Source organism: Patiria miniata, unplaced genomic scaffold (genome assembly GCF_015706575.1).
Source record: "Patiria miniata isolate m_02_andy unplaced genomic scaffold, ASM1570657v1 HiC_scaffold_20, whole genome shotgun sequence".
Taxonomy (NCBI): domain Eukaryota; kingdom Metazoa; phylum Echinodermata; class Asteroidea; order Valvatida; family Asterinidae; genus Patiria; species Patiria miniata.
The window spans coordinates 40,836,497-40,857,102 of record NW_024037059.1 but is presented as its reverse complement, the minus strand read 5'-3'; the positions used below and the strand labels follow the sequence as shown (position 1 = coordinate 40,857,102).

The 20,606-nt window shown below is 41.5% G+C and overlaps 1 protein-coding gene across 7 annotated transcripts in view; it reads right to left on the bottom strand.

Annotated features, from left to right (window-relative positions):
* LOC119729217 (tubulointerstitial nephritis antigen-like) overlaps window positions 1-17,830 on the bottom strand; it is a 31,894-nt gene extending 14,064 nt beyond the window's left edge. Inside the window, exons 1-2 of one of the 7 annotated variants that reach the window (XM_038201784.1) lie at window positions 17,261-17,830; window positions 2,349-2,562 (exon numbers count right to left, since the gene is read on the bottom strand). The gene's annotated coding sequence lies outside the window, so the exon portion shown is untranslated. Of the gene's footprint in view, window positions 1-2,348; window positions 2,563-2,926; window positions 3,359-3,772; window positions 3,846-6,800; window positions 7,133-17,260 lie in introns of those variants that run through there. The other 6 variants (XM_038201782.1, XM_038201788.1, XM_038201787.1 and 3 more) reach the window with 6 other exon arrangements.
* Window positions 17,831-20,606: the final 2,776 nt, after the last annotated feature.

The following is a 20,606-nucleotide window of genomic DNA, read 5'->3' as shown; positions in this document are numbered from 1 at the left end:
GCTCATATCTATTTTGGAAAGTGTCCGCCCCTCTTTCGAATAGATACCCCACTTGTCTCAGCAATTGTACAATTTTAATGGGAAAGGCATTGGAGGAGATTTTGGAAGCTGTATATTACTCGTTGAAGTTGATCATTTTACATATTGTGGTACTGTGGTACATATGGCTTATGGGCGAGATGTAATAAGACTAGGCACGTCTATAATACAATTGGTTTCACAGGACGCACAAAATTATACTGAGTCGATTCAGAAGGGCTTACACTTGGCAGTCTTTCCATGCATCTTGTGTACACACTGGGTCGGATTTAGCCTATTTATTGGCTTAACAAGGTACTCCTATACGATTGCACTGCCTGTTTCACAAGTGACAGTCAGTCAGTTTAGCTGACCAGCAACAAGATCGTGAAAAAGAGTGACAGATGCTTGTCAATGATCAATCCTTTTTGGGTTTTTCCAAGAGTAGGCCCTACATGGTCCCTACACGCACAGTCTCATTTGTTAGAACACTGGTAGGTCTGGAATGTTATTCATCTTTGTACTTTACACATCATAATCCTCATCAATAGGATTGGAGTGTATCTAACGGTAAACAGTTGCGCTGTGCAAATTTGGAGTTTAATCTTACAATCCGATTAGAATATTTACCATAAACTGAATGGGTCTGAAAACTGCTACAGGCGCGTTATATCAAGCGATGTCTTATTATTATGGGTGGATATTAATACCAAAGATTAATTACGTTAATGGTCGAGCCATTTTATCCTGGGACATTTATGTTACATCGTCATTCTGTCGTTGCGAGTAGCCGAGTACCTTTCTTCGTTTGAAATGGCCAGAAATCTGACGTAATGTGGCGTATGTACTGAAGAACTCGTTCTGAATTTAGTTTTGCACGCTTAAGGTATCTGAGTGAACCACTGCAAGTAGACCATAATATTCAGTTGGCGAAACCCGTCTACTTCTGTCCTTGAGAAGTCATGTACTTGAACTTGTTGGAATACAGTTATGTGCATGGTATGCATCGTATACAAATAATGAACAGATGTGCCAATGACGAGAAGAATGTGCTCAAGGTCAAAGGTCGGCAAAGAGGGTGGGCGTGTCGGGCATTACTTGGAGGAGGGGGTAGAGACGCAAAGAGCTGCATGGGGAAATATTTCATGATCGTGACAAATCTTTGGATATTGCATGGACATTTTTTCTTCACAATGACCTTTTTTTCGCAGCTTTTAGAGGTCGTCAGTTATTATAGCATGGGAAGCCATACACGCGCTACTTCGCCCTCTGTCGTTGACACGAGAACAAGCATAATCGGTGTGTCACCGCGCATGAGCATTATTAGAACCGATGTTTCCTGTATCTTTTCTTGGTATATGGTACTTTACTCGAGTATTAGGTTCGAATACTCCGAATATTAAAAAAACTAAAATTCTGCAAATCATCAAACGATGGACTGGGTTCGAGTTTGCGTGATTTTATAAGGGTGCCTTCAGTCGATTCTTGCATTTATGCTGGCATTTCCGTGGTCTGTTACATGCTCAAATCAGTTAGTAATAAACCAATTAGTATACAAACGATCAACGAAGTACTGCAAAACGATAATCGAAAATCGAAAATCGAGGATATGCTATAGGGAAAATGCCCATGTTCTCTGCATTCCAACGTTCCGCACCGATCAGTATCGAGTATCTGAGATGGAATTCATAGCGCGGGGTCAACTACAAGAGTTCCCCTGATTATTTTTGGAATTTTTTTTCCGCCGCCGGTGGATGACGACACGGGATACGATGCGAGGGAACGACAGCGAGCAAGAGCCGGGTCATCATGAGAAGGGAACAGTGGGGGGCCTTGGTTGGGGGTGGGGGGTCCGTTTTAGGCTCGGGGAAAGAGAGAGCTCGTAGGAGTTGGTTCAACTGAAATACAGATGCTCAGATTCGCTTGTCGTGTACACTAATAAATTATACAAAATATGGCAATTCACAAACAGCATCAATACAGACTAAAATGTAGATCATCTGCTGCATAAGAAACGTAACGAAATACACCAGAAAACAAACAAGAAGTACTTATTCACCAAATTTAACAATACACTCCGAACAAAAACCCTTTAGGTACTTGGTAATTATGATGCGCTAAAACTGGGTGAAAAAAAGAGAAACGACAAAGGTGTGCTCACTGAGTTACCAGGTTACCTCAAATTAAAGGCAACTTTCAGTGTTGATGTTGAATGTCGATGTTGAACAACCGAAACATAACTGAAACTTTTCGGATTCGAAACGACTTTCTTTTTAAAGCCAGCCCTAAGGAAGGGATTGAGCTAAAGTAATCTTTTCTCCCCCACATACCTCAGATGTCGAAGCGACACGCACGGTCCAACTGACGGGTGAAATGCAGCGCAGGCTCGGCGGACCTTGGCGACCTAAACACCCATAGATCCAGGGTGCGCAGGTGGGGAACAGCCACGAGAGTTTCAGAAAGACCACAGATGGTTGATGATCTCAAAACATCCGATGTCCTTGTCAAAATCCGAGAGAAAGAACAGGCAAGCACTTCCGGAATCTGTGAGAACAGGAACGAGAAAAAGATAGATGGAATTAAAAGATTGAGGACCTAGTACCTATGCGCTCACTTGGTCTTTGCGAATGAGAACTCACGTTTTACAAACTGTGAAAAAAAAGATAAAACAACATTCTTGTTTTATACCATGTTTCTTTTGTTGTTAATATTCAAACCAAAAAGTGTAAAAAGCAAACCTGTTAAGAGATTATCAACCAAGAAAGAGCAAAGACTCTGCACTACGGAGTTATGCTTCCGTACAGTGCGACTACGCGACAGCTCAGATTTTTGATAACTCTCCGACGAAATTCCTGATTTGAAGATCAACATTCTTCGTTTAAAACAAATGGGATTTAACTCATCTTACCAGACAGAACCCCCTCTCACACAATGATATATTCACCGTTTCTACAGCTTCAGGATTGGAGATTCTTGCGAGAATTAAATACTGCAAATATTAAAGTTAGAGCTATACTGACGCAAAACGATGTCAATCGTGCAGAAATGACGCCAGCTAAGATGCCGATCGACTGTGCGTTGGAGAATCGTCAAAAAGCTGAGACAACTATAGATCACTAAGTGTCGGTAGAACCAAAACATCGCCAAGTCTAAGTTCAAGAGCTACCACCGCTAACGATGACAACAATTGATGATTCGTCGGTGTGGGTCTGGCTTGCTCAGTCACCGAGTCTACCTGAGCCGTCAGAAACCAGAACCAGAACCCAAAATAGACCGCGGTAGAGTTACACCGGGTTAGCTTTGACCTGTTTTGTGTCAGGTCGCGTCAGTTATACACACTGATATTGCTATCGGGAAACAGGGAAACACAAGGGCATGGATGGAAAGTATTGGATATACCTTTAAAGCTAGGGCAATAAAGAAGCATATATTTTCTGTATATTGGGTTGTCAAGGTATCAATGCACAGCTGACGCCATCTTTGACAAGTTCCTGACGTAGCCATAGTGACTGCCAGCATATAAAGACCAACCACGGCATCAGGGGTACCAGTTTATAATCAGTGAGGGAAAAACCTCACAAAAAGACCAAGATGTTGACTAAAAGAGATGTTCCTCTCCATGCCCCGTTCCTCTGAACGTTGAATAAATTGCCCGACTCTCAAGTATGATGTATTAGTGTAAGTGTCGGAACAATGTCACCCTGTCTACACCCCCCAATTTTTAATTCAGTGTTCGATATTAAGTCCGACTAACCTAGCATCATCGACGACGAGTTTGCTAGAGTTTTATCTGACGACACAAAGAATCAAGGATGTATCTTGCGGATCTGATTTCGTGGGCCCCAGGCTGTGTTGATATACCTGCTGTTTAGCGTTGAGATGTTATGGTTTTGTCTGATTGGACATGACATGTTTTGCATGTCACGGACACCTAACGAGAAGAAGAGATGCAGGCATGGATGAGGTCAAAATGATGGAGCATGATGAACAGAGGATATCGATCTACTGTGCGAGCTAAGAGAAGCATCACCAAGTTTACCATTTCTCCGCCCCTTTCCCCACCCCTAAAATTGAATCAAACTAGGCAATCGTAGTTATAAGGTAGTCCCTGACCAATTTGATCTGAGGGGTCCAAGTAGTCATCTGATCTAAACTTTTGGGCCAAGGTGAGCTTTATACAAGTCTTATTCTTTAGTGACAGAGCTAGATGATGGTTGACCCTCTGCGACTAATAAAACGTATCAACTAGTATATTCTCACAACAGTGGTGCTCCCTTTTATTATTATTTTTAGTTCACTTCCTCAAATATCGAGTCTAGGCCCCGTATCTCGATTGAAGAAGTTGAAGGCCAGGCCGATCGAGACATCAGCTCGACTCTATGAACAATTTGATACTTTGGTAGGTATAGGCCTACATCGTTTCAAGTAAAAGATTCCATAATAATCACTAGTCTTTTATCAAGCAACCTCCAGTTTCAATACCATGATTAATGCACGACGGTTATATTACCGACACCAAAAAGTCTGAGCTTTGTGTATTTGTGTGTACCCAGGCTGGCCATTCAAAGATTGAGAAGAATGCGCTACGATTACAGCTGTGAATAAATAGTCAGTAGCCTAGGGTGACCTATTTGTGGAGTTCACGACACCGCAGAAAACAACAAAGATTCAAACTCTGTGCAATAATGTTATAACTTTAATACCAATCCGGTAGGCCGGGTATTGAAGTGAGTTTTGATATGCATTGTCTATGAACAATGCCACAAATTAATCATTGAATAAAGAACCCATGGCGTGGATAGGGAGAACTGTCAGTTCAACACAAAATGAATGGGTGACGTATGACATGCTGGGAACCTCTGATACAAAGACAATAATATCGGTTGCAGCCTCGGGTGTTGTGCCTGACAATTCCTAAATTGCTTCTATTTTCCGCTCAGTGCTTATTACCGAGACCCTTTACAATACCACAGACATGTAACCCTAAGTTCATAGCACATTCAAATACAACAATGTGAAATGAATAAAAAGGCAGCGGTGCATTTGATGAATTCATCATGGAAGTTAAGCCTGACGCTTAGAATATTTTCCCCTTCATACCTCCAGGCAGAAACATACAGTAATCCATTTTCTCCAAGCTCCATGATGCATTGAAAATCCGCATTTCTAAATACTTCACCTGAAAAAAAAAAATTGCTGCAAAGTGGACAGTGCAACACATCATCATGGTTCACTGTGTATCAAAACTCCTTGCACATCGATTACACACCAATTATTTCAAAACCTTTCGAATAAAATCAAGAGAGCGAACAATTATTGGAATTAAATTTAACAAGATGTATGTGGTATTGACAAGTTATCTTCGTTGGTTTTCGGACCACTCATAAACGAATCTCGCCTGAACACTTGAGGCCTGTTCATGTCAACCGAGTTATCGTCATACGATAGCAATATGGATCCACGGCGCGCCGGCGCCTCGAGTCGAACACACACACAGATACGAAACCACATTCAAACACCTGTGTAACCAGAACACAAAAACAACCCGATTCGATCAACGGATATAAAAAAAACATATCTTGTCGCGGGAGATGGAACAACTTACCTCCAAGCTATCGGGGCACTTGTCGCCTACGCTGGAACTTGGAGGGTTTGTGATGGTGTCAGATTTTTTTCTCGAACGCAGACGCACGGATTCATGCGTCCAATCCAAACACACTAAAGAATGCCATTTCCAGCTGACAAAACGTGCATTCGCACGATTACTGTTTTTCTTCTTCAATCATGTCAATCATTGATACATTGTTTTGCTTATGTTGGTTACCTCTGTTAATATTTCTCCACCGAGAAATGGGAAAAATCTGCCCTCAACTATTTCACCGACCACAGTGTTGAACTAATGAACCAAAAGACTGATATTGGTATCGAGTTTATAATGTACGCGCTTATCCCGGCAAGGTCACGACCTCTATGAATATTGATATTCATATCAAGTTAATCTGAAAGCCGTCATTGTCCCGGACACAAAATACGCGTAGAATGCGATCAGCCGAATACGTGTGGAAATAAGATCAGCTCAGCTGCAGAGTTCCTGAATAACGTAGGCCTAGCAAAGTTTGTTTTAACCCTAGCCTTCCGAAATCCTCTGATTAATGTTGGTATGAGGGTAACGTTTTAAACAAGGTTTGTCGTCACGTTTTGAGGAAGCCGAGACACCAGATACTAGACATTGAGTGCAGGACTATCCAGAAAAAGGACGTACGAGGGACTGAGCACAAATCTAAGATTCACTCCCGTCCCTGGAAAGTCAACAATACTTCGTAAATCTTTCGGTACGCTTTCTCTCAAAGGGACCTAGATATTCAGAAGCACTGCAATATTTATATATCAGATTAACATACCTCTCAAGCAATTATCGGTAGTGAATGTTAAGCCGATGAGTTCTAGACTGCATTGCATACTCAACTAGAAATATAAACTAATGGGAATATGTGTACAATGCATTGACGGGAACTATAGATTCACACAAGGCTTCTACGAGTTTTCATCCAAAACATAAAGAACAAAAGTGCTTTTGAGCAAAAGGTATTAACAAATTATGTTATTTGTGAAACATTTGCAAGAATTGCAGAGATGCATGAAAGGAAGTGACACTTTGGGTCGCCTTGGTTTTAAAAGCCGCTCTAAATTCAATTTGTTTCATTGGTAACAACTTAGAATGGATGCCAAATGAAATTATGTACAACACTTAGTCTAACCACGATGTTTCATTAATTACTCACCTTTCGGGGAGCTTTGGACGCGACAATAGATTCCAAAAACGAAATTAAATCTTGGATGATGGTGACCTTGTTAGAAAGGCGCAGCTTTAAAACATTCGCGACTGCAGTAAGAACATACCAAATGGTGCACAGACGTAGAAGTATTTGTGATCATACGCGTCCGTCAACAACACACTCCAGACGAACTGTGATCATGATCTTCAACACAAGAAAACGTAGGCCTGCATGTGGTCCTCTGATGTGGCACTGAGATGTTTGCAAACTTCAGACCCTGGACATTCTCGCTCTGCTTTCAACCTTGGCGAATGATGTTGGAATTGAACTGGCCTCATAGTTCCACTGTGGTTTTATATTTGACCGAGTAAATTGAGCACCTCCGATGGTCCCCTGTCTGTAATCGTACTTGCAATGTGTTAGGATCGAAGCAGTTACCAGCGTGCTGTTTCGAATGGCTAATTTGTTTGTGGTTTCTTATCTCCTGAGGGGTATATGTGTGTATGACATGGATCCCCACTGTGTATGAATTGACGGCGAGGATTGCTTTCAGTGCAGTGCACAGATATAGAAATGACAACTTCAGTTTTTTTTGCTGAGTAATGCTTGAGGCTTCGACTGACGCAGATGTTCAGTTATTTATGGGTGCGGTTGGTAGAAGGGGAATTTTGGCTTCTCAGATGTTGTTCGGATTCTTCAAAGGGAGGAGTGGGCGTTGCCCTTGTGGGATTCCTGAGAAAAGATGGTTATAGTTTCGTGGTTCGTCAGTCTTCACATCTTTGAAAAGGAACCAACTTGACATACAGTAAATTCAAATCGACAATATACATGTAATATCTGTAACAAACTTATATGTTTAGACTTTTGGTAAACATTACAAACTTGTAAGGAAATTGTTATTTGTGTGTACGGTTTAAAGTTATATAATGTGTTTTCTGAATTAGCCATACTCTTCAATGCTGCATGCTCTTGTTCACTAAATGTACGTTTCGTCATCAGCAGAATAATTATTTTATCATAAAGATGAATTAAGATCAGTGCCTCCACACTGAAATAAACGTGATTACAACCTACAATGGCTAAAACGTTTAACAAGTCGTAACATTTCAGGAGTGAGTTTTTTTCAATTTATATTTTTCGAGCGTGCTCACTGCCTAAACGAAATAGACAGCTCCTCTTCTTCAACGATGCGTGGAATTAGGCGGGGTTTGATTCCAGGGATGTTCTAGTCTTGTTACCTGATCACGAACCGTTGGACGAGATGTCTTAAAGCTGTCACTTTGAATTACGGTCGGAACCCTGAGACAACTGGTGAGCGTCTTCAGGCGTGGGGTGAGGCGATCGTATGGTACGTGCCGTGCGTGGCATTGCCGTGAATTCACGAATCGTTCTGGGTTTATACGCGTGGCCCATCACGTGGTTGGATGAGCTTCGAATTGATGACGTGTGATTCGAGGGGGGGGGGGGGGGGGGGGAGGGGAGGGAGAGAAAAAATGAGAACGAGGTTTGGCCTCTTGACACAAGACTTGGCAAGTCTTACAGTTAATGCCACAGAACGCAATAACTTTAATTGATTCAGAGTGGCTTATCACAGGAAGTCCTCTGGTCGACACAATGCACTGGATCTAGCCCATTCATTGACACCACAGGGTAATCCTATACAATAGCACTGCCCGGCTCATAAGTCACTGTCATGATCAGTCAGTCAGTCAGTCAGTGAGATAGGTACGAAGAGGCTCGCCCCCTGGGACGAGCAAAACATTGAGCCTGTTAGGCACGTGCGCTTAATCGACCTTCAACCACACTGCAAACCACAAAATAACTCAGTAAATAGGTTAGAAATCCAAGAAAACCACAAACCACACGATAGCATGAGGGTGCTCCGTTTACCCAAAGAACTAGTCATCATTTTAAAGGTTATGACTTCACGAATACTTGTTGCTCACTACATCTCCAATTTTCCAACATCCCATTGAAGTATCTTTAAAGCATAACATCACTTACACTAATGGTGAGTCTCGTTTAAACGTCTTTATTCTTTTTCTTTGACATCTTCCGGAAAGGTGCCAGTCTGGTTTGGAGATGACTATGGATTTTACAACTTTCGAAATTTTTGAAAGCTATGTGCTTCACCTAGATTTTTTTTCTGAATGAAAACTCCTTCAAACAAACATAAACGTTCAACTAAACAAAAGTGCCAAAAGCAACTGAGCAATACTTCAAAATGAGCATGTGCTCCATTTGATATATTTTTTATGCAAATCCTATACGATGACAAAACTAAAGTTTGTAATATTCTGTTTTTAAAATTGAAACGCTGGATCGTTGAAATTATAAAATTTCTTTCAATTTTGTGTTTCTCTCGTTCTAGCCAGTATAATTCTGTCCAGGTGGTGTTTCTCCGTGTATATCGTATGAGACGTCTCCTCCGATCAGATTTGGTTCAGTTTTCAGCATGGTGTCGGGCTGTTTGCTGTGTTACCATGGTCTAGGTTACGGACTCGTGCCGTGCTCAGGTCAGCCAAAGGTCACAGGACTTGTCAATATGGCGGATATTTGCAATTCCAGGTCGACGACTGTGTATGTATTATAGATGACGCAGATTTTCCGATTCTCAAAACGTTACATTTCATAAAGACATCTTGAGTATCGATGATTTCAAATTAATGATTACAGAAAATGACCTTGCAAAGCCCAATCTAAAGCAAACTCTTTGTCACGATGCACGTAAGTAAAACAATCCGAAACAACTCAAAGGCTGATCTTAATTAACTAAATAACACAGTGCAGTCTAATCTATTTGGAAAAAAAGCGCCGAATTTATTTCCTCCCGATATACATGTACCTGTATAATTGTTATTCATATAGCAAACAGACAGGAGCAATTCCAGCGATTTGGGAAGAAAATGTAATGTCCATGACAGAGCCAATTATGATAATCTGATTAATGATTCAAAGAAATGATCTAAAACTCCTAGTCTGTTATCTCCTTGACCATTACTAGATGATATGATGTACAAGATTTGAAAAATAAATTCTCACATTTATTTACTTAGCTCTTATAATACCAAAAAAATCCGGTTTGTAATTCCCGTGACGCTAGAATTGCCAACAGAACCAGTCTTTTTGTCAAAGGATCAGACTCGGCAGCTGATTGTTTTTGCGAGTTTTGGGTCAAAAGTGTAGATTTTCAGCTCCGAGGTTGAACCCCGAAAGCTGAGACTGATTCTCATTAAACGTTGACACATACGTTCCTTTGTAATGAATATCTACAAAACCTACTATTCTGACTCCATTTCTGGAATGAAACAAGGTCGACCTGACGTCATTGTTTGCACAGCTCCAGCGCGCAACCACCTTCCTTTTTACGTGACGTCATCGAGGGCAGAGGTAAGATAAGTCCCGCTGACAAGATTATGAATGACGCACTACTTACTAAATATTGGTTTCGTAGAGATATTAAATAACGGAATTTGATACGAGTTTACATCGAATTCAGATGTTGATTCAATTACATTATCACGAGGCGCGAACGCTGGGATACTCCAAGTTGAGGTTTCCGTTTCGACGCTGGTGGCGTGCTTTAACTAGGTTAAATACACGTAAAAAAATTAGAGTTAGTGGAAATATGACAGAAACTGGGCACATAATTATTATGTAATTATTTAACGTATTGTTATACCCTTTTTAATTAATGTACACTGGGAAGTCAAATTTCATGTAATTTTCTAGCTTGACAATAAAAAAATAAGCGAATAACATGACTCAAAGTAAAGTTCGCATGTTCAAGAAATTAAAAATCGGACTAGGCCTATAGTCGTCTTTATAATAAGGGCCCGCTTTGGAAACATTAATTTGGGACTGAAATTTTGCATTTTGTATACAAAATTTCGCACATTTTTGTCCCTGGGTTGACCCGTACTTCATGTCAGGTTTAGTAACATGAGTCACCCTAGAACGTGTACGCTCAGACGAAAGTCCCAGATTTTGGAGAGATATCACAATAGCATGTGACCTTTGAACCCAAATCTCTTTATCTCTGACCCGGATAACCGGGTTATCTAAAGTTTTGACACAAAGACGTCAAAACAAGAAAAGGTTTTTTTTTCTTGTCGAGTGTATAATCTTGCGGTCTGAATTCCCAGCATTGACATTGAACAGTTCCCATTCCTTTGTTCCGTGCGGGAGAGTCACGCGTGAGGGATTTGCTCTCGCGCAACTGCGCATGCGCGGTCGCGGAGGAACGCGCATAAGCAATCATGAGAAATGGTCGCAAGGTGCGCGCGCACGCGCATCATACGTGAATTTACGTCACGGAGACAAACTGATCACGCTTGGCTGTTTTGATGAGAGATAAGAGATCACTTGTGTTGATGGCTCCAGACAAACAATTCTCGAACTGTTATGAAAGTGCGTTAAAAGTTCAATGTAGTTCCGACTGTTCAGAATTTTTTTTGGTTAAAGACCAGATTTCCCATGAAAAAAGGAGGTCGCGTTCATGACATTTTCGAAAGGGTTCAATCTCGGGAAGTAACCAACAATGCTTAGTATAGCCCTGAAGTTGAAAAAAAATATTGGAATGGTTTAGTTTGTTAGGAAGTGTCCTGTTGGGTTTTGAGTAAAGTATACTGGAACACAGTCAACATGCACACTACGGGAGATTAAATAACTTCATCCCCTCACCTAAACACGGCTATAAGTAGCCCTCTGAGTACTTGCCAGTCAAATATTCACCATTTTACAAGAAAGCTTCAGGCTGGAGGCAAGACTTGTCTCAAAGTTGACAAAAGAATTGCACTATATTTAGAGATACTTCAAGGCCGAACCAGTCGTGTCTGAGCTATTCTTAAAAAAGCCTATGCTCTTTTTCTTCCATTTAGTACAGCCGACGTAATTATATCCCAAAGCAATCGTATCGCCATGGTCTGAAGACTTTGTCAATTAAAACCAAATGGGATGGAATCGTCACCAAGCTTGGCTTATTTGCAATCGAACACTTTGGATCATTGTACGGGACGTTATACGCCACCCATACGAGGTAGCAGATTGACAGACGAGCGCGCAGCCTTCATCCTGCAAGATGACCAAAAACATTGTACATATTTTTTTTCAGTTTTGGGTCATGAAATGACCCAAAACTGAATACTGAGGGGTACTTTGTCTGAAAAACTTGTACAGAGAGGTACGAGTATGAAGCCCTGTAATATGTGCCTAGAATATTATGCCATGGGGTACCGACTAAGTCTTTTTTGATCGAAAACAGTAATTCGTTAAAGTAATTACGATATATACGTGAATGTGTTATGTATCTGCGAATTGTAAACGTTCACGCTTAGGCTTAAGATACGACTTAAATCGTTACACGGGGCATGGAGGAAGGAACACAAACGGGGCAACGATATGAAAGGGGAAACTTTCACATCTTTCCGTCAAATTCACCAGGAACGTGGAGGTCTAGAAGATGGCACCGTTCCTAAATACGAGAACAGGTGTCCCAGCAGGTGAAAGATAGTAGCCCTTGGAATGATCAAGGAACTATTTCCCCTCAAAGCCTTGAGCAACTTTCTTTGTGTCACGAAAACCATTCTGATGACACTGTCTGTTAAATTTCAGCACTCCACGACACATATCTCAACACAAATAAAACCATTTTCCACAACACTTTCTATGGATAGGGCGATCATAATCACGTTTACAGTAAACGATGACAGTTTTATGATGCGTACATTACGCCTTTCACTGCAATCATCTGAAAAGATTTGTTGTTAGAGGATGTACATGTACATGTATTGGGCTTCCAACTAACGACCATTAATGTACGGTATGTATTTTCAACCAAAACGCGGCTGGGGATCGAACTGGTCCTTTTCCCTTTCATTAAGGAGACAATTACTTGAAAAGTGCCTTATAGTTGTCCGGGTTATTTTTGAAAAGCGAAATAGTTCAGAACGATTTTGGAGATACTGGTCTATGTACCCGTTATTGGGGCAATAATCCCGCCATGAAGGCGCCAGATACGGTGAATAAAGCTTGGTAGACGATGCAATAACGGCATATACACACGACGATACCATGCTATGGTCGGCCTCAAGTCAAGCAGGATCCACTGCGTGCGCGCCCTGGTTCACGCGCGCGTACGCGCGCTGTGCGCGCATCTTCACAATCCCATTCCGAGTCAGATGGCAGCTCTGGAGCACCGTAGCCAACCAGTACAGTGTTTGTATGGTGCACTGCAGCACGAGCTAAGACATCTTGACATAATTCCCTTGCCTCAATGGCACTTCAAGAGCCCCTTTCCTCCCTTACTTAATTTCTTGACCAAACTTTCAACACGAGGAATTTCGTATTGATGCTTGAGCTTATTTTGTGAGTATTTAGCCAAGGTCACTGCTCGCTTTGAAATACTGCACAGTTGTTTTGGCACTTATGCTTGTTGAACGTTTATGTTTGTTGGTTGCCAAGGAGTTTTCATTCAGAAAAAAAGTCGAGGTGAAGCATACTAGCTTTCAAGAATTTCGAAAGTTTCGAAATCAAGTCTGGGTGGAGTAAAATGTAAGGCTTAGTTCCGGAGAGTATGTTTTTAAAAGTTAGTTTGGTATGGCGGAGGCCAGTGTAGAGTTCTCGTACTCAGACTCGTGGAAATGCACTAGCCCTCGTACTCATGAAAGAGTACTCATACTCGTACTCGTACTCATGTTAAACTACTCAAGGCGGATCCAGAACACAATTTTTGTGGAACCAAAAAAAAAATCGTGTCTCCCAAAAAGTGGGTCAAAAAATTACGGCGTGGGGTTCGGGGCCCGCTTAAGGGCCCCGAATTTTTTTGGATTCTCGATGCTCTGTGGTGCGATCTGAGGCAATTTCTGACCACTTTAGCCAATGTTTTTTGAGGAAAAGATGGTGGTGTACTCATTGCCTGCCTTTATTGCGACGTCACATAAAAAAAACCCAGTTGGTTTCGTTTTTTTTGGGGGGGGGGGGGGCCATGGCCCCTTTGGCTCCCCCCCCCTGGATCCGCCCTTGAAACTACTCGTACATATCAGGCGCGGATCCAGGATTTCTTTAGACGGGGGGCACATCTAGAGCATTTGTTCTGAGGACTAATGCGAGCGCGGAGCGCGAAGCCCTTACGGCGTGGGGTCCGGGGCCTGCTGAAGGGCCCCGGGAAATTTTGGATTCTAGATGCTCTGTGATGCAATCTGAGGCGATTCCTGGTCCCTTTCCCCCTGAATTTTTTGTGCAAAAGTTGATAATCTTATAAGGATTTTTTTAAAAATATACTCTTATTTTTACAAATTTTAAGCTACTGTGTACTTCAAAGTTGCAAACCATGTATTTTTGTCTTCATAATTTCTTGCATTGTATTTTAAAAAAAAGAAGAATTGTATTGACTTAGATTGTAAACTGTTGCAACGGGCGATGCGCTGGGGCATTTGCTCCAAGGACTAATGCGAACGTGAAGCAGTGTCTTACGGCGTGGGGTTCGGGGCCCACTGAAGGGCCCCGGGAAATTTTTGATTCTACAGATGTTCTGTGGTGCAAACTGAGGCGATTCCTGGCCCCATTTCATCAAAATGTTGTGAAGATTATTAGGATTTTTTTTTCATTATCGCTTCGGTTTGCGGTAACACCATGTGTTTTTTTAATTTTTTGTTCATTGGTTTGAAATTGTACTCTTGTGTTTCTTAATACAAGCCTAGTTAAGTTTCTTCTGTTCTTCACTTGATAACCAAGTTTTTTCGACTGCATAATCAATTTCTTGCATTTTATTTTTGTAAAAGAATTGGATAGGCTTAGATTGTAAACTGTTTTAAGGATGCGTCGGGAGATCTGCCCCGAGGACTAATAATGCGGAGCGCAATGTCTTTCGGCGTGGGGTCCGGGGCCTGCTTTAGGGCCCCGGGAATTTTTTTGATAATTAGATGCTCTGTGGTGCAATCTGAGGCGATATCTGGCCCCTCTTTCCATGAGTTATTTGAGCAAAATGTTTTAAGTTAAAAAAGGATTTCAATTTTCATTGGTTTAATATACATGTATACTCTTGCTTTAACAAGCCCTTAAGTTTCTTCTGTTTTTCACTTGATAACCATTTCGTCTGCATAATTGTTTTCGTGCATTTTTGAAACAGAACTGTATAGACTAAGTTTGTAAACTTTTGCAAGGATGCTTTCTAATGTTTTGTATGAAGTATAAATTTTCAGTTTATCAATAAGATAAGATTTTCTACGGACATTTTTTACTGAAACGGACATGTTTTGGACTCCCTGAAAGCGCGTGGAAGAAATGCTGGCAAATTGTTATACAAAAACACATCCCTTGACCAATATTGTGGTCCAAAGAGCAGCGTTCAACCACGGATCTGATCCGTGGTTCAACGTGTATGTCGCGCTCACCGCGCTAAACAGAGCACATCGGCCGTCACACGTGCGTGGTTTTCTTACCGGTACGTACGCTCATATGAATCGCATTTCATAACCCATATACCATGCAGGGTTACGTATGGATACGTAAGGTGGGATCGCGGTTTATTTCGAAGTTACTCGAGTTCCCTGTGTCATACGGCCAGTACACAATGTTTGCAGGCCGCTGATGTTTAATATCGGCGCCGGCATTTTTGTTAGAAGGTTGCCCTCCTCCTTCCCTCCATTTCTCTCACCTCCCCTCTTTTTCTCCCCTGTTTTATTCATTTTTTTTGTGGACTCAATTTGACGGGGGGCACGTGCCCCCGCGGCCCACCCCTGGATCCGCGCCTGCATATACTCGTGATTTTCTCGACCAAATAACAACTCTCTAGCTGGTGCTGAACAAGAAACATTATATTAATTTACGAAGCCCAAATTTGCACGCAACGGGTGAACGTATTATATGCGAAACACGACAGCGACCCTCTTCCACAAGTTCGAACCTTGTGCTTCAGTCGTTGAAGTGTTTTGGCAACAAAATAAATGCCTACTAAAACCCCTCGCGTTCCTCTAAATCCCAGACGACCATTAAATCATTGTCTTTTGTCACAACAACGGTACGGGTGATAAGTTATCCTCTGAAGTAGTTTAACAGTTGTTCATACATGTAAGATGTGGCGGATACAATAGGATGGCGTTATTAATTAATTAAATTTGGGTAAATAGAATGGAGTTTGTTCACCCACTGAAAAAAGCGCCCTCCCATTGTGTCCTCAATAGCTAAAAAAAAAAAAAGGCAAATGGGCTTTGCCCAACTTGAAATTTTACAACCTTTTCACTGCAGCACCCGCAAGCTATTCGCAATTGGGTCTCAATTCCAGGTTGGGATCTGCCCGTGTTCGTCGCGGGCCACTGTAAATCAATGCGCAACGCACGACCTTGCACGGAATCGCGCAGTATATCAAATTGAGAAGACTGGACATAACATGACATATCTGAACAGCTGAGTGACACACGTATGAAGTCACTTCTAGCCCACACAAACACACCTGCACAGATTACCACATACAATGTGTACATGTACATGTGCAGTACATGTAATACATGAAAACCTAGAATTCCAGTTGCTGAACTCGCAAATTCATCACATTCCACATTTTAGTCAGTATTTATTTTGGGGATTTTTGTTTTTCTTCGCAGGGATGACAATTAAAAGGTGCAGGCGTTCATTGCTCCTAGCGACAAATATCATTCTATTCAAAGACGCTTGTCAAAATTAAACCACTTTTACCATTTTTTTTCACCGGCAAGCGAGCGAAAGCCAGAAATAGCAAAAAGGCAAATGACCGCAACTGAATAACGCAAGGAATGCGTCGCCTCTGTTTTTTGTTATCCCGCTGATAGCTCATTTTGCAAAACAGTCTCGATTTCCAATAATCGAACGGGTGTATAATCGATCGCAAGGGCCCGATGTTGGCCACTCGTTATCCCATACGAAGCTCTGTGCACATAACAGACGTAGCGCAGTCTACATAACGAGACACATTGTCAACAACTTGACAAATATTTATTTTGAGCAAACCGGTATTATAATTAGCCTGTGCACAAATATCTTGAATGAGGAATTAAGTAGTTGAATCCATACGGCCGCGTGGAAAATACTCGTCATTCAATAACAGTCCGAAAAATAACCCATACAAGTGATCACAGTGCACGAAAAACACAAAGCTGTTTTCATACATGTGTAGTATGACTTGTGAGCAACACTGGTGTACGATGCATGAAAATGTAGAATTTGGAATAACTTTTACAGGGTCATTTCTTCTTTTCTTCACTTTATTTGATGAAAACTTCAATTATCTGTGATCTCCCTATACACCGCTGTAACTATTTAAGAAAAATAAAGAGATGCAATACTACACACACAATGTAGTAAGACTTTGCGAAGCCCATAAGAATAAATCATGCTCAAATCCAGATTTAGGTTTTTTTCCCGCGAGAACAATAAAGTTTACGACAATTTTAGAAAATAATATCACACATCCAAAACAGAGGTTAACTTACCAGCTTTGTAATATTGCCGTTGGATGTGGGCCCCACTCCACTCCAAGCACAACTCAGTCCTGAAAATGATGTTTCCTGGAGAACGCACAAAGTCTTTTTTGTTAGCTCACTTCAACTCACTACCAGCATCCACTGAAGGTCCACGCTAATCTGACACAAGTCACAGGGAGTTCAAAATTACGAAGTTCCTCAGCCGGCTAAATGTTGAGACAAGAGAGAATCTGCAATGCAGGGAGTCAACAAGTCCAAAGTTTCCCTTGTGTGCGGCATACACGTATCGGCGGAGATATAGCGAGTTTCCAGTTTATGGATTAAAGCTTTGGGTGTTGCACTAAAAGTCTGGAGATATCGAGGCGCGTCCTGCATCCAACTTTACTCCAACATCATCCAAAGACAGTCTTCTACCTGTCCTGCAAAACTCCTTCGGTGCATTCAGTGAAATCCCAGACCATATTTCGGCAAGGTTACACCACACATCACTGTTGCATTGAACAACATCATACGAGCCTTAACACGCATCGATGCTTTCTTTCCAAAATACCAGCTCAGTCTCATAATGGCCCCGTGTAACACCCAGTCACATACCTTTGTCGGCTCGGCATGTTTTGCCTTTTCGCATTATTATTCCGTAAATCCCCGGCGTTCCGCTGTGATTTTTTGACCCGTGCACCTGGCTGTGATCTGACTTGGATTCTGACGTCACAACGGGCTCCCCGCCTACGATCTGCCCTGGGTGTATTGCACTTGAGGTATGCATGGATTATGTCAGAAATTTTTGTAAAAAAAAATGATGACAGTTTCCAATAATAAGTAAAAGGCTAAACCTAAAATGTGAGTAGGCCTCCCTGTGTATTAAAATACGGATTTTCAAGTTACATTGCATGACACACTTTGCTGTGTAATTTAGGCAAAATAAACGTGAGAAACTAATTCGATATAATTATATAATAATATGTGTACATTATATCACAGATGACAATTATGCCAATAATTGTCGCCAAGTAAACTTAGACGTGCGTACTATTGAGCTGGACGTAAATAACTATAGATAAAGGGCTAATAAAATATTGTAATGGTCTTTGAATTTTTCAAACTTGGCCGTTTTCCTTTAATTTTCACCTTATTCGCTTGACTGGGTTCATGATTACAATTTGTATTTGGCAAGACGTCACGTGTAAGAAAAATTAAAACAGAAATGTTGAAAGTTAAAACGATTATCTAAGTTTCATGCGTATACTGTGTGGTCTAAATAAAGAAGCAGCACCTTCAACTTGTTTACCAGTCCCTTGGTCAGTTTCGTTCAAACTATTGCGTTCCATAGGCTTCAGAAAGCACTGAGAGAGCAAATCTACTGACTGAGCCCATCCCGTAGGCTACTCCCACGTGCTGTCAAGCCCCGCCCACTGTCAGGGTCGGACTACTTTATACCCACCATGCAAAAACCAAGCCCTCGAAAATCAAACATCTTAACTTGTTTGTCTTCATCTCAAGCACACCCAGCGGTTGAGACAACAATAACGAGAGCTCACCTCCGCGAAGTTAAAAATACCCGGCGGTATCGATCGAGAGAGACCCCGGTATTCAACCCACGCTCACCCGGTAAGGTCATCAGTCGTCTACTGGGGGAGGAAGACAGACACTGGAGGTGGAATCTTGGTCCACGTGTCTGAGGGCTTAAATGCTCTGCTGTCTTGCTATCTGGGCCCAATAACTTTCAAAGTTATCCCAGCAGTAGCCTTGATATCTTTGGTATCTACAAGGAATCCTACTGCAAGCCGTAGGGCTAAAGATAAAAGTTTTTTTTATCTATTGCTGAATTCCGAACAAAAATTATACTGAAAACGAGTATATGAGAGGAAAATAACAGATTGAAATCAAGCACGAGAGTGTCATTTACCGAAACACCAGTTTCTTAATTTTAATTTAAAATAATGCAAACTTATAAAGGTTGGGTGGATAAAATGTTCGTAGTTTCGAATCCAGGCAAAGTAGACATGTTTTATGCTCTGCAGGCTCTCGAAAAATAAGCCGACATCAAGTGCTGGGACAGAAATACGCCGCTCTAATCCCGTTGCCGTAAGAACGAACATTAACTTTAAAAGTGACAGATGTTTGAAATTGCTCCATAAAAGGAGCGTCGAAAAAGCGGAATTTTAAACCATGCTTTACACCTCGTTTATTTGTTGACACACTTTTCGAACAGCGCCCCCTTGTGAGATCTAACTACGTCACATTAATTTTGTTGCGACCAGGCCTGACGCATGGTTGTTATTACTTTGTTTAAACTCGTGTATATTTAAGGAATGCACAGGGAAGGTCATAGTTCAATTACGTGTCATAGTTCATTAGGCAGCCGTTCTAGGGATTTAAAACAAAGTGGGAAAATAAGTGGCATAGTTTGTCCCCAGGGGACCCTGGACGTATTAGCATCTAATTGGGTTTCTGACAACAAGTCAATTTGAGTAAATTGTCAAAAAGATTGACACAAACATGGTGTTTGCTGAGGATATGGACGGTGATACGAGTGGGAGGGACACGCCCCTCCTATTTTTTTTTTAATGAAAAATAAAATAATTTACACATGCTAAGATGAGACTAACAGAAATAACACCACTTCTCTCATAAATAAGATCTGTCTCAAATAAACGTGAGGAAGGAGTATTTGACTTGAAATTGAAGTTCAATTTTGAGGCTGATTTGTGCAATAATCTGAGATTTTGAAGTGGAGGTAGCTCAGAAAATTGGATGACCTTATGTGGAGTCGACAAGGTTAAGCAGAAAAGTATACATTTCATTTATGAGGTTAACTTTGTTGATTGCTTCTGTTTTTCTTTGATCTTTCTTGGGATAGATCATCAATTAGAAGCAAGTAGGCCTACGCACGGCCATGTTTTGTTGGATGCCGCAGTTTGGTCTTGGGGTTTAAGCTTGGTTTCTAATTAAGAAAATGCACACAAGGATTTCCCAACAGACACCATTGAAATGAATGCAAATCAAACACATTTCAGTTTAGAGGTCGGAAAACCATCAGGCAGCGACCCTAGCTGACCGGGGGAGTGGAGGGTATTCAGCGGGCTGGTCGCCGTTATCGCCCCTTCAATCTTCATCCGGCTGCTCGCTTCCACCGTGACTTTTCGCACTTGACTCAAAGAGTTCATTTATTTAGGTAGCATTCGGCCGAAATCCCCCGGCGACCCTTCACAAAATCCTGGCATATTTCTGCGCCGATCCGGCCAGCTGTGTTCCAGATTATTGCTCCCCATCTGTAGTTTCTCCATGGAATTATTCAATACTCTCTAATGTTGACAGGTGGTTGAATTTCCGAAGCACATAAATCGAATAACAA